We start from the raw sequence: 11,054 nt of genomic DNA, 5'->3' as shown, positions 1-11,054 counted from the left end.
GTAAGTTCAAGCCCCACGTTGGATGTAGAAATTACTAAAAACACAAAACAATACAACCCTTATAAAACAAAACCCTTACAAAACAACCCTTATAATATCACTCTCTGAGAAGTTCATTCTATACACATGGTAGCTCTGTGAAGGTCATTTATCTCTCATGTCCTTTGTAAAGTTCCCTCTCCTTGGCCAGTCAAAGGGTACCTCTCATACCAGATCCTTCTCACTTGTCACCATGAGTATATGGTCAGTGCTAGTGAAAACTAGTTAAGGGTGGGGGCCGTTACCCACCACAATAGTTAAGGCCGGGATCAAAATCAAGTGGTAATCACCACCCAAAGCTCCTAGGTCAAGTAGTAACGTTGAGTATGTTGATAATGGAGTTTTTCTACTGTTAATGGGAATTTGGCTGATATGATGAGCAAGAACCCATAAGAGAGAAATTTCTGGCCACAGCCAGGAATCATATTTCAGCCAATTCTCCTTATTATATGAGGCAGCAGATGGGAGAGGGTGAGGGGCCAGAAGAAGAGGCAAGGGAAAAAATGATTCAGGAGGGTACCTGGCTAGCTCAGTTGGTAGAGCATATGACTCTTGAGTTCAAGCCCCATGTTGGGGATAGAGTTTACTTAAAATAACAAAACAAAGCAAAACAAAATAAAACAAACAACCATGGTTCAGGAAATTGTAAAAGAAGAAAGATTAGCCTGGTTGGGTCAATTGGTTAAGCAACTGCCTTCAGCTCAGGGTCCTGGGATGGAGCTCCACATTGGGCTCCCTATTCAGTTGGGAGCTTGCTTCTCACTCTCCCTCTGCCACTCCCTGTCTCGTGCTCTCTTGCACTACCTCACATAAATAAATAAATTTGGGGCAGCCCCGGTGGCTCAGCAGTTTAGTGCCACCTGCAGGGTGTGATCCTGGAGACCCGGGATCGAGTCCCATGTCGGGCTCCCTGCATGGAGCCTGCTTCTCCCTCTGCCTGTGTCTCTGTCTCTTTTTCTCTGTGTGTCTCTCACAAATAAATAAATAAAATATTTAAAGTAAATTTTAAAAATTGTTAAAAAAAAAAAAGATGAGAAGCCCTAGTGCTTCTGGAAAGGAATGTCAAGATGTAGCATCTTGCCTAAGCAAAGATTCAAAGGGCTTTTCACATCTTTCCTTCCGTTTTTAATTTTTATTTATTTTTATTTTTTAGTAGTCTGCTATACAGGGATTAAAAATACTGGGGATTTAATTTCTCTAGTTACTTGAAAGACCATCTGTGCCCTGCTTTGATGCATAAATCCCTGCTCTGGTGAAGGAACCACGTGCTAATCTGGCCAATCCTCCCTTTCTCCAGCCTTCTCCACTTCCCATCCTTTACCATCTGGCTATGGGATCACTTTTTTCAGAGGGCTGAGAGAGAGCTCTAGGCTGAAATTCTCCCCACCCAGCTGTGCCCCTGATACCCTGGGGACTGGCAAACATCACAGGACCATTTGACATCAGCTCACTCTTGGCCACTAACCAATATCCAAGAACTGCATGTGGGTGGAAATCTATTCTGGCTGAAAAGTGACACCCCCCCCCCTGCCCCCATCAAGACTTTTGCAGCTTTATCTCCTTTTTGCAGACCTGGTTTAAGTTCAAGGCTGAGTCATCAGGGTGAGCATGCGAATATCTTTTCTATACTTAAATACAGGTTAGTGACATTACAGTAGAATTCTAGTAAAGAAAGTATACTGACCTGGTAAAAATTTATTCTCTATAGTGAAAAATCATGAGCAAAAAATGGATTTTTTTCCGATTCCTATTTATCATCTAGAATGAGCAGAAAGTTGGTTTAGGTTATTTTTTAAAAAATATTTTATTGGGATCCCTGGGTGGCGCAGCGGTTTGGCGCCTGCCTTTGGCCCAGGACGCGATCCTGGAGACCCGGGATCGAATCCCACGTCGGGCTCCCGGTGCATGGAGCCTGCTTCTCCCTCTGCCTGTGTCTCTGCCTCTCTCTCTCACTGTGTGCCTATCATAAATAAATAAAAAAATTAAAAAATATTTTATTTATTTATTCATGAAAGAAACAGAGAGAGGCAGAGACAGAGGCAGAGGGAAAAGCAGGCTCCATGCAGGGAGGCTGATATGGGACTCCATCCCTGGACTGCAGGATCATGACCCGAGCCGAAGGCAGATGCTCAACCACTAAGCCACCCAGGTGTCCCATGGTTTAAGTTCTTGTATCTTTTTTTCCTTTCTTTCTTTTCTTTTCTTTTCTTTTTCTTTCTTTCTTTTTTCTTTTTCTTTTGCTATTGAGCAGCTATTTCCCCTCAATTTCATCTACTCCTCCCTAGTCTCTCAAGAATATGGGGAAGAAAGAAAATAGAGCTAAAGATAAAGGGAAGAGGAAACAGAAAAGGAAAAAAGTTGCTCGTTTCAAAAGGTGGCCTGCTTTTCTTATCAACTTCTCTTTTTTTATATAGCACTCTTCCCTCTACTCAGCCATTTTTCTTTCTTTCTTTCTTTCTTTCTTTCTTTCTTTTTCTTTTATTTATTTATTCATGAGAGAGAGAGAGAGGCAGAGACACAGAGAGAGAAGCAGGCTCCATGCAGAAAGCCCGATGTGGGATTTGATCCTGGGACACTGGGATCACTCCCTGAGCCAAAGGCAGACTCTCAACTGCTGAGTCACCCAGGTGTCCTTCTTTCTTTCTTTCTTTCTTTCTTTCTTTCTTTCTTTCTTTCTTTCTTTTCTTTCTTTCTTCTTTCTTTCTTTCTTTTAGATTTATTTATTTATTTGGGAGAGAGAGAGAGAGAGAGCACACATGTGAGGGGTTGGGGGGGAGGACAGAGGGAAAGGGAGAGAAGCAGACTCCCACTTGATGTGGGGCTTGATCCCAGGAGCCTGAGATCATGACCTGAACTAAGGCAGATGCTCAACCAACTGAGCTCCACAGGTGCCCCTACCCAGCCATTTCTTTTTTTTTTTTTTTTAATTTTATTTATTTATTTATTTATGACAGTCACAGAGAGAGAGAGAGAGAGAGAGAGAGAGGCAGAGACAAAGGCAGAGGGAGAAGCAGGCTCCATGCACCGGGAGCCCGACGTGGGATTCGATCCTGGGTCTCCAGGATCGTGCCCTGGGCCAAAGACAGGCGCCAAACCACTGCGCCACCCAGGGATCCCTACCCAGCCATTTCTAAGACTGATTTGCTTCCCATCTCTCCATCCTCAGTTTTCCAGAGAGCAGCCCCCTCCTTTTTTTTTTTTTTTTTTTTTTTTTAATAATCTCTAGGCCCAACATGGGACTTAAACTCATGACCCCAAGATCAAGAGTCTCGTGCTCTATGGACTGAGCCACCCAGGCTCATCTAGGGAGCCCCCTTCTTTACTGGAATAAGCTATACCTCTTGGATCAGAGCTCCTGGCTGGTCAGGGCACAATGTCCATTAAGTAGGACCTTGCCCTTCTGTCTGTGTTTAACAAGAACTTCATTGTGTTTCTGAGTGTGATGCCCCCAGGGAATCAGTGTGAGCTCAGAGTTTGTCTTTCCAGTCTCTCTCACTGGTTGGAAATGTTCCTGCTTTTTCTGGTAAATCTTCTGGCCTGCGTTACAATCAGAAGAGTCACAATTAATAACCTGCTCGCTAGGCTGCTTCCAGGGCCTGGAGGTACCGTGGCAAGGACCTTTACACTCCTAGGTATTGATGTTCCAAGTACTCTGCAAAGTACTGCACAAATGATAATTTTTTTTTTTTTTTAATTTTATTTATGACAGGCACACAGTGAGAGAGAGAGAGGCAGAGACACAGGCAGAGGGAGAAGCAGGCTCCATGCACCGGGAGCCCGATGTGGGATTCGATCCCGGGTCTCCAGGATCGCGCCCTGGGCCAAAGGCAGGCGCCAAACCGCTGCGCCACCCAGGGATCCCACAAATGATAATTTTAAGGAAACAATTTGGATAACCCAGAATTTAGCTCTTTGCTTAACATGGAATCCAGCTCTTTACCTTGTCAGTGGAAGTAGAAATCAGAGTTAGAGGGGCTTTCAGAGATAAGCAAATCTGATTCCCTTATGATATTGGGGAGAAAACTGAGACCACCTCCTCTCACCAAGAATGGCTGGCAACGTGACAATCCTCTGGCCTCAGTCCAACCAGGGCAGGAGAGTTTGGTGTAGTGTAATGGTTTCAAGTACTTGTATTGGAGTCAGAGGGACTTAGGTTTGAAAGCCAGTGATACTGGGCAGTAACTTCCATTCTCTAAACCTGTATCCTTCACTGTAAATTTGGGTTAATAATATTGTCTATCTTATGGGACTCTTAAGATAATTAAATGCAAAGATGGATATAAAGCACTATGCTTAGAACATACTAAACGCTTGAAAATGGCTAATATTATGCATTTCATTAAACTATTTTTTTTCCTTTTCTCTTCTAATCAATGACAGAAGAGATAAGGGTTAGCCACTCACTTCCAAGAGAGCCTTGGCTACTCTGCAAACCTCTTAGTTTGAATATCCAAGCTACTCAGGAGACTCAGAGCAAGTAATTACTTCTTTCTAGTGATGGGAAAACTTAAGAATAGTGGAAATTTAATCTTCTCCCCAGTGGAATAGTGTGGTGTAACAAAGAGCATGGGTTTTGAAAGCAGGGTTTTGGCCTTAGTTCAAATGCTGATTATATTGCCTATTTGCTTCATGATCTTGGATAAATTACATAACCTTTCTGAGCCTTACTGAGAGATGTTAATATCTTATCACATAGGGTTAGTGTGATGAATAAATGAGATGATATATATGTACGCCAAACACATGCTAAGTTATAGTGGAATCTATTGTTTTTGCCTGTACTAGTATCTGATTTCCCTTTTCCTAGTAGCATATTTTGATTTTTCCTCAGGATACTACCTTTCCCCTGCTGCATACTCTAATGGTAGATCTGTCAGTCAAGATGCTTTTCTTCTCTGACTGAGTGGGCAGCTGACCCAACTGAGGCTAGCCAGATCCTTAAATCCCTATAATTTGCATCCTTTGAAGGGTGAATAAGAGATGGACAAGGGTTGGAGTTGATTCATGCCAGGTGTCACCCTGAAGAGACTATCCAATTGTTCTTGCCATCTAGATTCCTGGAGGTACCTAGTTCTTGTCTTTTTTAAGGCCTGGTGGTTCAACTGTTCTTTTAAGACTGTCAGCACCTGCATGTCCTTCTGATAACTTCCTTTTTCTGTATCACATTAGACAGAATTGCTTTATGTTACTAGCAACCTCAGAACACTGCTGCACAGATGTTAGAGAAATGTTAGTTTTCTCTTATTTGCTTATCTACTCCCAGCAATCCCTTATACTCTTTCATGTTGCCAACACATATAGAGAATTCTAGTGCTTCAGGACAACCTAAACAGTGGATTTTTTTTTCAAGATTTTGTTTATTTATTCATGAGAGATACACACAGAGAGGCAGAGATATAGGCAGAGGGAGAAGCAGGCTCCCTGCAGGGATCCTGATGCGGGACTCAATCCCAGGACCCCAGGATCACAACCTGAGCTGAAGACAGGTGCTCAACCATTGAGCCACCCAGGCGTTCCCCATAAGCAGTGGACTTTTGTTGTACTTAGACTGGAATCAGTCTACATTGTTGATTCATTTGATGTTCCCAATCAGCAAATCTTAATAGTTCCACATTTAAAACATGCAGAATCTAATCACCTCTCAACTCTTTACTACTTCACTAGTATAAGCTACTATCATCTCTAGCCTAGAGTACATGCTGTAATAGTTTTTAACTGCTTTCCATGTTTTCTTTTTTATTATTTTTATCTTTTTAAAAGATTTTATTTATTTATTCATGAGAGACAGAGATTCCGGGATCTCTGGAATTCCGGGATCACTAAAGGCAGGTGCTAAACCCCTGAGCCACCCAGGTGTCCCCATTCTTATCCTTTTATGATCCATTCACCACCCAGGAGCCAATGGGATCCTTTTAAAATATAAACCAGGGACGCCTGACTGCCTTGGTCAGTAGTACATGCAACTCTGGACCTTGGGGTTATAAATTTGAGCCCCATACTGGGTATAGATTAGTTATAAAAAAAACTTAAAGTATAAATCAGAGCACACAGTGCATAAATAACAAAAAGATACTTGTTGACTTAATGAATGGATAGAATTCTGATACATGAATAAAATGGAATACTATGAAATTGTTAGAAAAGAATAAGATAGAATGTCCTAATATGTAATAACTTCTAATATATAAGTAAAGCTATAAAAGAGAAAGAAAAAATAGTACATTGTACTTAATAGGCTTTCATTTGTGTAAAAAGGATATATTTCTGGAAGTTTACATAGTGGGGCACCTGGATGGCCCAGTTGGTTAAGGATTGACTCTATTTTTAAAAGATTTTTTAAATTTGAGAGAAAGAGAGCACAAGCTGGTGGAAGGGGAGAGGGAGAAGTAGGCTCCCCACCGAGCAAGGAGCCCCATACAGAGCACAATCCCAGGACCCCTAGATCAAGACCTGAACCAAAGGCAGACACTTAACTGACTGAATCACCCAGGCACCCCAAGCATTGATTCTTGATCTCAGCTCAGGTCTGGATTTCATGGTTGTGAATTCAAACCCCATGTTGGGCTCCATGCTGGGCAAGGAGCCTACCTAAAAGAAGAAGAAGAAGAAGAAGAAGAAGAAGAAGAAGAAGAAGAAGAAGAAGAAGAAAAGAAAAGCAAAGAAAAGAAATTAGAAATTAGTAACATCAGCTAATCTCGGGATTTAGGGGTATCTGTAGGAGGGAGATTTACTTTTCACTGTACATCCTTTTGTACTACTATTTATTTATTTATTATTTTAAAATTTTCAGTTCTCCCTTGGGAGGATGCTTTGATTTATTTATTTTTAAATATTTTATTTATTTATTTGACAGAGAGAGATAGAGAGCACGGCAGGGCGAGCAGCAGGCAGAGGGACAGAGAGAGAAGCAGGTTTCCTGCTAAGTAGGGAGCCTGATGTAGGACTGGATCCCAGGACCCAGAGACTGAGCTGAAGGCAGATGTTTAAGTGACTGAACCACCCAGATGTCCCTATTTCTTTTTAATTTACATATTTTTAGACTTTTAAAAAGATTTTATTTATTTTAGTGAGAGAGCACTCAAGCAGGGGGAGGGAGAGGGCAGCCGACTCTGCGCTGAGCAGGGAGCCTGTCACAGGACTCTGACCCGTGAGATCATGACCTGAGCCGAAATCCAGAGTCCCGACGCTTAACTGACTGAGGCATTCAGGCGCCTCTATATTTTTAAAGACTTTATTTATTTATTTGAGAGAGAGAGAGAAAGAGGGAGAAATAGCACAAGCGGGAGGAGGGGCAGAGGGAGAGGGAGAAGCAGATTCTCTGCTGAGCCAGAAGCCTGACTGGTGGGGGGGCTCAATCCCAGGACCCAGAGATCATGATCTGAGCTGAAGGCAGCCACTTAACCGACTGAGCCACCCAGGTGCCTGGTTCGATATTTTTACACATTAAGAAATGACCTCTATGATAAGTCTAGTTACCATCTATCACCATGTAGTTATATTATTTACTATAGTCCCTATTCTGTACATTGTATCTCCAAGATTTATTTATTATAATACTTTTTTAAAAACGATTTTATTTATTTATTTGAGAGGTGAGAGAGCCACAAACAGGAGAAGTAGCAGAGGGAGAGAAAGAAGCAGACTTCCTGCTGAGCAGGGGGCCCTGATGTGGGGCTTGATCCCAGGCCTCTGGGATCAGGACCTGCGCTAATGGCAAACATTTAACCAACTGAGCCACGGAGGTGCCCTTGTACTGTATTTCTTAATCCCCTTCACCTTTTCTTTTCTTTTTTTTTTTTTTTAAGATTTATTTGTTTATTCATGAGAAATGCAGAGAGAGAGGCAGAGACATAGGCAGAGGGAGAAGCAGGCTCCCTGCGGGGTCCCTGATGTGGGACTTGATCCCAGGACCCCAGGATCACGACCTGAGCCGAAGGCAGATTTCCAACCACTGAGCCACCCACGCACCCCACCCCTTCACCTTTTCATCTGCTCCACTACGCCTCCCTACTGTGGTAAACAATCATTCGTTTCCTTAACTATGAGTCTGTTTCTGTTTGTTCATTTGTTTTGTTGTTTAGAATCCACAAAGAACGGCCTGAGGAGTAGACCTGCCCCCTTCTCAGCGGAGGTCCCCGACAGCCCTAGTTTGGGGGCGCAGTCACTTACACATACCAAAGTTAGGTTTTAAAGTGGTAAAATTCAAAAGCTTTTTTCTAAAATAAAGTATGAAATGCTGTAAAAAAAAAAAAAAAGGAATCCACAAAGAAGTCGAATCATAGAGTAATTAGCATTTGCCTTTTTTTTTTTTTAAGATTTTCTTTATTCATGAGAGACACACAGAGAGGCAGAGATATAGGGGGAGGACAAAGCAGGCAAGGAGCCGAATGTAGGACTCGATTCTGGGATCACGCCCTGAGCCAGACGCAGACACTGAACCGCTGAGCTACCTAGGCGTCCCTGCATTTGCCTTTCTCTGACTGAATTATTTTACTTAGCATTAAACCTTTTCAGTCTGGGCAGCCCCGGTGGCTCAGCAGTTTAGTGCCACCTTTGGCCCAGGGCATGATCCTGGAGACGTGGGACCTTCCTTCTCCCTCTGCCTCTCTCTATGTTTCTCATGAATAAATTAAAAAAAAACAACAACAACATTTCGGTCCATTTGTGTTGTCACAAATGGCAAGATCTCATTCTTTTATATGGCTTAGTAATATTTCATTATGTATTATATATTATATATATGGCATTTCTTCTCTATCCATTCATCTATTGGTGGATACTTAGATCAAATTAAATATTTCTCTTTTTTCAGATTTTTTTTTAAAGTAACCTCTATAACCAATGTGGGGCTCGAATTCATAACCCCAAGATCAAGAGTCACAAGCTCTAACCACTGAGCCAACCAGTCACCTCCCAATTCCTTCTCTTCTTGTTCTTTTTTAAAAAATTTATTTAAAATTTATTTTATTTTTTTCTTTCATAATGAGATTAAAAAATTTTGAAAAAACTTTTTTGAGAGAGGGGCAACCCGGGTGGCTCAGCGGTTTAGTGCCGACTTCAGCCCAGGGCCTGATCCTGGAGACCTCAGATCGAGTCCCACATTGGGTTCCCTGCATGGAGCCTGCTTCTCCCTCTGCCTGTGTCTCTGCTCTCTGTCTCTCATGAATAAATAAAATATTTTTTAAAAAATTATTTGAGAGGGCACATGAGAGAGCATGAGTAGGGGGAGGGGCAGAGTAGGGGGAGGGAGAGTCAGACTCCTAGTTGACCAGGGAGCGGTTTCAGGGCTGAATCCCAGGACCTGGGATCATAAACTGAGCCAAAGGCAGACCTTTAACCAACTGAGCCATCCAGGTGCCCCTAAAGTGATTAAGCCCCTCATTGGGCTCTCTGCTCAGCAGAGTCAGCTTATCCCTCTCTCTCTGCTCCTCCTTTTACTCTCTCTGTCAAACAAACAAACAAACAAACAAATAAATAAATAGCAAGCCCATAAAGTCTTTATAAAGATTTCCAATAACTTTGCCACTTTCACCTATCCAGTCAGATTAATATTACATCTTCAACACGAGGACCAATGTGATGTTCTCAGGTATGTCCAGATGGTTCAAGTCTTTTCAGAATGTATTATGATAGTGGGCATGAAAGTTAACATAGCTCTGGGGCAAGACTATAAATGTATGCTATTGTCTATTCCACATGACAGTTAACTGTTTCTGAGCCTCCTTTCTCATAGGGATGGAAAAGAATTCATTCACCAAATCAGTGGTCACATACCACATATTTGAGGCAATGTTAATCTGCTTTAGTGAATATACTAAGCCTGATATACTGGTTCCAATCAGGGCTACTACTTTTGTGAATTTGCCTAGTCCACTGTTATCTTCTAGAGTCTGTCTAGGATTGTGTGGAATCAAACAAAGATATAATAAGGATCCCTACATCTGCATCCTTTAAATATTTAAGAATGTCACTAATTTGTCATTCCTTATAAGATGTGATGCTTTCTATTGCTATCTTGGCTGGGGTAAGGGGAAGTTTCAAAATTTTCTACTTGGCCTTCTCTATTATGACAGCTCTTACTTTACGGATCATGGGACCAGTGTGGTAGTTCTATTAACTACCAGATATGTCAATTTAATTTACACATTTGAGGGATGCCTGGGTGGCTCAGCAGTTGGGCCTCTGCTCAGGACATGATCCCAGATTTCCGGAATAGAGTCCCGTATTGATTTCCCCACAGGGAGCCTGCTTCTCCCTCTGCCTATATTTTTTCCTCTCTCTCTGTGTTTCTCATGAATAGATGAATAAAATCTTTAAAAAAAATAATAATTTACACATTTGAGAATTGGGGAAATTACCATTGGATATGTCTGTGTACACAGTGGATCTATTGCAAATTGAACCTGGAACAGGACTTCATTTATTATGTGATCTCCATATGTCCCTACTCTAACTGGGGGAACCTGATGATGTTTTTAATCCCTTATTATCAATTTAATCTCAGACTTTTGAATTCCTTGCATCCAAAAGTCCTTGAATTCCTTGGCTAGTATTTCCCTTTTCCCTGTGCTGGCTGCCCAGGTAAATGGTAGTAGACCCCTTTGGGGAAGGAGCCGTCTCTACTCGTCATGGTGTTGGAGAGCCCTTCCTCCTGGAGACCTGCCCTCTCCATTAGTCACTGGGTTCCATGTCTGGAAACTGGTTCTAGTCCAGAAACTAGGCAATGAATCATGAATCAGCCTCTTGATCTTCCACCCCTGATTTATCTTAATTGCTACACTGGTCATCTTGTCCTTAGGAACATTGTGTTCCATCAGCTATCTCCATAGCTCTCTGCAAGTCAGACCCTTCAGGTTGCCATTCCAATCTGATAGTTCATTACAATAATTGCTTCTGATGGTTAGGGGTTCCATCTGGCCTCTAGTATTTAAGGATCCTGTCATTCTCAATTGCTATCAAGGAATGCTGTTCTGAAAGTGCAGGGGCAGACGTTACTGAGCTCCTCAGTGATGCCA

This window comes from Nyctereutes procyonoides, unplaced genomic scaffold (assembly GCF_905146905.1).
Source record: "Nyctereutes procyonoides isolate TBG_1078 unplaced genomic scaffold, NYPRO_anot_genome, whole genome shotgun sequence".
Taxonomy (NCBI): domain Eukaryota; kingdom Metazoa; phylum Chordata; class Mammalia; order Carnivora; family Canidae; genus Nyctereutes; species Nyctereutes procyonoides.
This window is presented reverse-complemented; position numbering follows the sequence as displayed.